Here is a 7,026-nt window from a genome sequence, read left to right on the forward strand (position 1 = left end):
AATGCTGGAGATGACGATTTCTTTGCACATGGGCTAAAATCAGATGAACATAGAAGATGAAGGTCTCGCACACAGAGAATCCAAAATGATGTCGATTTCTTCGTTATATGTCTCCTGTGTTTGTGTGTTTCGAATTTTAGTATGTATGTGTGCGTGTTGTTGCAGGGGAAAGAGAAGGAGAGTGAAGGGGGTGGTTGCTAGTGGTGGGTTTTTTCTATGATGTTGGTTGATCACCATCTTCTCCATTGAATCTGAAATTGATGGGTATGTGTGTATGTGTTTATCCATGTAAACAGGCGGTAGAATCCTTCAAACCATAGCGAACAAACCAAATTACACCAGATCGAACCCAAAATTAAACACTTGAATGGAACACCAAATTTGAAGAAGATGATGAGTAAGGATAATCCATCAGTTTCAATTTGCAAGATACACATGATTCACAGATCCTAAAATCGCAAACGAAACCAAATCCCAAATGAAATTGGGAGTCACGAGTGTGGGATAAGGATGGTCTCTATGCTGAGGGTTTTCTGAGGCAGAAAGATCTCTGACGGAGGTTATGAATGCGGAGATCGGTGGTCTCTTCCAAGTGTGTGCTCTTTTGGTTTCTTAAGGAGAGAGAGAGAGAGGGGGAGAGAGAGAGAGAAAAGGGGCCCCTATCTTTATTTAATATATAAAAATAATTATACAAAAAAGAAAATGGAAAATAAATATAATAAGGGCAATTTAGTCATTTCAATTTTACGAGAGACCAAATATGCGTACAAACATAGCCAAAAAGGACCATGAAACCAAAAAAGTCGGCGTTTGAACTAAACCCCCAAAAAATGCATACCACAATGACCATTTTTGCAGTTTTGTCGTAAAAATAACACCATAATATGCTTACAGGTACATGGTTTGTTTCGTTTATTATATGTCGCTAGATGATACATATGGTCATACAAACAATTCATGTGACCATCAATATTATTTTTAGCTACATTATATTTCTACATGTGTCGCTAAATGATACCTATGGTCATACAAAGAATTCATATGACTTTTAGCTACATTAGATTTCTATATGTGACTATATGTTTACTAATCGTCTCAATGAAAACCGTCGCAATTTTTAAATATAGCGAAACTAATCCATGATTTTACCAATGATAATTTGTCACAATTTCTAACGAAATCATCACATTTTTTCATAAATGTGGCAGAACTATTTTAAAAAAATGTGACCATAGGTCAAAATTCTTGTAATGGATAAGATCTACATAAAGATAATAGGTCTGCAAAATGTGTTGCACAAGCTTTCTTCATGTTATCGAGAAAAGTGTTGGCCTGTGATTAAGAAGTCGACGTTGATGTATCAGCAAAAAATAGGTTTGATTTATCGGATTATAATGTTCAACCTTACAATATTATGTATTTTCTAATTTTAGTAGTTGTAAGATCCACACGTTTTGACCAATGTACGCATCTCTAAATATTACTAAAACAAAACCTTAAATTCTTCATTGGAGAAACATCAACCCTTGATTGCATTTCCCTCCTTTAGTCTCCACTTTAGGATCATTTTGCTGACAGCATCCTGACCTCATAATACACGCGCCTCCCGAATAAAACTTCCTTCTTCTTACGATTCTTTCCTTCGTTCTTTTGTTTTCTCTCTAAACAATCAACACAATCAGCTCCCCTGAAACTCAATAGATATGAACCCTAACCCTTCCTTCTCCTTCCTGCTGCCGATATGCATAACCCCATCGTTCACGATTCCCCATCAACTCTCTGCGTCGACCATTTGTCGTTCATCACCAAAACAAAAGGCATTGGTTACACGACTTGTTAAAGAGGAAACCGGAAAGACGACATTAGCAATCGGCGATGGAGCTAACGATGTCGGAATGATTCAAGAAGCCGACATCGGAATCGGAATCAGTGGAGTTGAGGGAATGCAGGCGACTATGTCGAGCGACATCTCAATTGCTCAATTCCAGTTTTTGGAACAATTGCTATTAGTCCATGGACATTGGTCTTACCGAAGAATTTCTTCAATGTTAAGAATTCTGTAAAAAAAAAAATCCCCAAATTTGATGCACAAGGGTCACCGGTCACGCGTTGATGTGAATTCACTGAGGAAGATCCATGGGTACCGTTGCATTTTACAGGATGCCACACTGCTTCATTTTGGACTCCCTGTATCCACCCACAAACACAGTTACCCTCTGCATTATCTGCCGATTCTCATTTGCTAATCGCAATTATTCGTCGACAGTTTCATCGGTTTGTAATTCATTCATCTCCCTTCTCTTGCATCACCAATTTGCGATCGTCGAAAACCTAATCTTCCATCATCAACAATTAACAACCGTCAGTTACAATAAAGGTGGGTTTGATTATATCATGTTTAGGTTGTTTTTTTTACATTATTTTCTCTACTTCTGGGTTTGCCATGTGATTATGTTTTGTTCGTCTCTTTCATCTTATATTGCAGGCAGTTCCTGTTGTGTTTTTGTAAACTTCATGTATTCACATCACCAAAAGATGTATATATTGATGGTATTTTTCGGAAATTGAAGAGGCATTTGAGTTTTCTGCGTAATCAAAGTCACCGTCAAGGTAAACAAATCACTGTAAATGGTGTCTCTTCTTTCTGACATATATTTCTTGATCTTTGTCAAAACTCAGAAATTTCTATAGAAGTGTAGATTATCTATAGTTTCTTGTTGTTTCAGTTTCTGAATTGGTGGTCCTAGAATTTGTTTCCTCTATCATTACCATGTATTTGTGCAAAATAAACTTATTTCAAACCCAATTAAACTACAATTTACAATTACCTACATTCAGTTTCAACCATTGTTAAGTCTGCTCATATACATTAATGGAGTCGGTGCGACTTAGTATGAATGCTTTCTTGTTTTTCGTTTTTATATATTTATCCGTTGCTGCCAAAAATCATTAAAATAATAATAATAAATAAGAATCACATTAGACAGTTTCACATTATTTGAATAATATCTATTCTAACAACCACCCTTTTTTCATATATGATCTTAGGGTTTTATTATAGAAAACTACTACGTGTGTAGTTATTTGAAAGGAGTCAATGATTTGGTATTAAGTTTTTGCTTGAAGAGAAATGAGAAATCTTACATTTGATTTGAATGTGAACTGTACAATTTCGACAATTATGCTTGTAATTGGTAGAACCCTCATCTATACTTTTGAATTAACTATTTTATGTGCCTTGTTTTCTGAATATTAATTTTGGATCTTTTAACATTTTATCTCTTTCAGAAACTTTCCTCAAGAAAATTATATTTTTGGTGTTTTTAAAGTTTGAAGCTTTGGAGGCATGAAAATTATATTTTTTTTCTCCTTTCCTATTTATTGCTAATTATAAAGGATGTCCCTGTGGAAAATTGGCCAAAATTTAACAGTCTTGAAGTGTTGGTGACTCAATAAGACCTTATTTTTTTGTCTTATTTATATAGTGTATAAATGATGTTTAAAATATATTTTGAGTTTTGTCTTAAACAGATTGGTTTAAGATGTTGGGATGAGTGATGCAACTCAGTTGACTTGGTATTCACTTTTTGTTGAACATTTTGCTTTGATGTTTGACCATCTTTACATCAATCTTGATTTTTTTTTATGAAATTGTTGATCAGGGGACTTGTGAATGACATGTATAAGATGGATCTAATTTTGGTGCATTCACCACATCTGATTGGATTAGCATGTATTTATGTAGCCAGTATGCTCAAGGAGATAGAGAACGATGCTTGGTTTGAAGATCTAAGAGTTGACATGAATATGGTAATTGTTTTGAATTGTGAACATAATCGGAATCGGTTTTTTGAGTTCAGTAACATAAGAAAGAAGTTATTTGTCATCATTATGAGCAATGGTAGAAACAAATCTTTAATGCTTTAAAAAACCTACCTCTCGATTCATTTAATTTGTGTTAGGATTCGAATCGCATGCAAAAATTAGAGTTATTTTTATTCTCTTCTTTAAACGTACATATCCATTTAAAGCCCCAACACCCAAGACCCTCCACCAATGTTTATCCTCCTATAAGAAGCTTACAACTGTGGACAAAAAAAAAGATGAAGCATTGGAGTTATCTGAATTCTGACATACAAATTCAGATAAATGTATGTCTCTCATGCTATGTTTCTAATGAGTAAGGAGCAATACAACTTTCTTATGAGACTTATATGCTCTGTATGTGTGGCTTTTAACATACAAATTCAAATAAATTTATCTTCTCTCAATTATCTTTGCTTATGAACATGTATAGCTAATTTTGCAATTATGTTGAGACCTTAGAAATTTGATTCAGGTTCTTAACTTATTTATCCTCTCTAATCTCTCACTCATTAACAATGCTATGTAATTTGACTAATTTGAAATCTTTAATTGGAGGGGTGAAGCTAAATTATTGACAAAAGATTGGGAGGGAGCTATTGTTGCTGATATAAAATCCGTTGCAAAAATATCTCCTCGGGTTGGTTAATCTTTTTTTCTGTTTATTTTTTTACATAAAACTTATTTTATTCTTGTCATAGGTTTATACTTTATCAATTTTTCTGTTTAACTATATTTGTTGTTTTTTTTGTGTGTTTACAGAATTTGGGTGTAGGATTCAAATAAGTCTGCTTCTCTGGCATCTGTCCCTACTTCTTGCTCTGTATGACTGTTGTTTGTCTTGTGTGTGCTCTCTATGTGTGCATGTGCTGTGTTCCAAAATCAAGAACAACTAATACTACAAAAAAAATATCAACATAAAAATACTAAATTTTTGTTTGCTAACTCATACACTAATCTCCTCCCTTGGGTTCCAAATGTTAACATGACAGGTTGTAGTTATGGTTTGTACCAAAGGCCATTGCTTTTTAGATCTCCTCACAAAGTCTAGGAGTTCAATGAAGGTATGTTGACTACATCTTTTTTATGACAATTTTGTCTTTTGGTTTAGTCTCTACTCCTGCGCCTCATGCGGTCTTGCCCCTCTCCGATAGTAAGTATCTCACAATTTTAGCTACTTTTTCTATCTCATAACGTGCTTAATCTGCTCTCTAGATCTCTTTATCTCATTATTATGTGACTGGAGTGTAAAAATCATTTGCCTTTGTTACTGTGTCACCATGCCTCTCACACTGTAATTGTCGAATTTGTTAATAATTGTTTTATCTCAATAGAACAATGGATTTTTTTTTAAAAAAGGAAATCTGATTGCTACTCTATGTTATCATTCATCAACCACAATCGATTTGTTTTATCACTAGCTAATTGTAATTTATTTGTTTTTAAAAAAATTCTAATTGACTCTGTCCCAATTTTTAATTTCATGATTAGAATAAAGTTAGTGAGAGTGGTTCATCCTGTAAGGTCACTGCCTCAAGTATTAGATAGTGCGCTTGATGCACATGTATGGAATATAAATTACAAGTATCAACACTAATTTAATAAAAAAATGTATTTTAAATGATTTTAATTATAGTTAGGTGTTACTTTGGGGATAACAGTTCTCTTGCCAATGACATCCGAAAAGAAATGAAGGTATTAAATAGTAAATTGTTGAAAGCTAAAGATAAAAACACAAAGAGGGAAATCCATAAAAACATAGGATTATTTCAAAAGAAGAAGGAAAAAGGCAACAACTTGTTGTGACAAATGTAATTAAAAATTCATTTGTCATCCTAGCAACTCTCACAGGTTCATCATCAAGAAAATTAGATGGAATTTCATTTGATTTAGTCATTATTGATGAAGTTGCTTAGGCCTAGAGATTGCTTGTTGGATTGCTCTTTTCAAGGTAATAAAACAAAACTTTTTTTTTTTAAATTGGCAACATATTGGATGATTGAAGTAAAAAGGATTTTGTTTTTTTAGGGTTCAAGGTGCTTACTTTCAGGGGATCATTTACAACTTCCTCCGACAATTCGAAGTGTTGAAGCTGAAAAAAAGGGATGAGGAAACACTCTTTTTAAACGCCATGCAGATTTATATGGAGATGATGTCATGTCTATGCTGACCGTGCAATATAGCATGCATGAACTTATAATGACTTGGTCTTCTAAAGAGCTTTACAACAATAAGGTAATTTAATTCTGACCTTTTTTTTATTAACCTTATTTATCTATTAATTATATTTGTTATAATAATAATGAGTAATGAAGTAATTAATAATGATAGACTAAAGCTCATGCAAGTGCTGTTGGACATACCCTATATGAGCTTGTAGGTGTTGAGAAGTCTTCTTCTTCCACTGAACCTACTCTTCTTCTCATAGACATTGCAGGGTATGCATATTTGATATTTGATCTAACTTATAAATTTTATGAATTCTAAAAAAAATAATTATATTTTTAGGTGAGATATGGAAGAAAAGAAGGATGAAGAAGAAAGCATATTGAATGAAGGTGAAGCTGAGATTGCTATAGCACATGCAAGAAGGTTGAATCAAAGTGGTGTACATGCTTCTGATATTGGAGTCATTACCCCTTACTCAACACAAGTAAAGTAGAATTTCGTTTTGGTTTAATGGAATTAAGGAACAGAATGGAATCGTTTATTCCATTGGAATGGAAATAACTTCTTAGATTGTGTTGCTAAGAGTGTTGAGAACAAAGGATGACAAGTTAAAGAAGTCTTTTATTGTTACACTTCAACTTGCATTAACAAAGAGATATATGTTGTTCCAAGCTTTTCAATAGTTCTTTTATATATATTATTATAATGTTCGGTTAAACTTTCTTATTTTATATTACTAAATTTGTTTATATCAATGGTTTTAGTTTTGAAATCACCATTAGAGTACAAGACTTTACCAATTTGGTGTCACTTACGTTATTTGATAGTGACGCAAAGATACTTCTTGAAAAAACTGTGCTAGAGTTGTTTCAAAATTTTAATGAGGTTATCGATATTAACTTCATTTACATAAAACTATTTTTAAATTTTTTGTCTATTTATTTTTATAACCGTTCATTTTTAGTAGGGTAATATGGACATTTATCCATCTAT

The 7,026-nt window shown here is 33.0% G+C and overlaps 1 long non-coding RNA gene across 4 annotated transcripts; it reads left to right on the top strand.

The window, feature by feature from the left end:
• The first annotated feature begins 1,621 nt into the window (after positions 1 to 1,621).
• LOC111895007 (uncharacterized) lies at positions 1,622 to 6,751 on the top strand. 4 transcript variants are annotated; one of them, XR_002851398.3, is made up of 10 exons: positions 1,622 to 2,377; positions 2,486 to 2,610; positions 3,532 to 3,576; positions 3,663 to 3,810; positions 4,423 to 4,504; positions 4,627 to 4,687; positions 4,857 to 5,815; positions 5,893 to 6,099; positions 6,196 to 6,302; positions 6,373 to 6,751. It is a non-coding gene; the product is annotated as an uncharacterized LOC111895007 (long non-coding RNA). The 4 variants fall into 4 exon arrangements; XR_002851396.3 differs by having other exon boundaries at positions 4,627 to 5,815; XR_002851397.3 differs by having other exon boundaries at positions 4,431 to 4,504; positions 4,627 to 5,815.
• The last annotated feature ends 275 nt before the right edge of the window (positions 6,752 to 7,026 follow it).

This window comes from Lactuca sativa, chromosome 5 (assembly GCF_002870075.4).
Source record: "Lactuca sativa cultivar Salinas chromosome 5, Lsat_Salinas_v11, whole genome shotgun sequence".
Classification (NCBI taxonomy): Eukaryota; Viridiplantae; Streptophyta; class Magnoliopsida; order Asterales; family Asteraceae; genus Lactuca; species Lactuca sativa.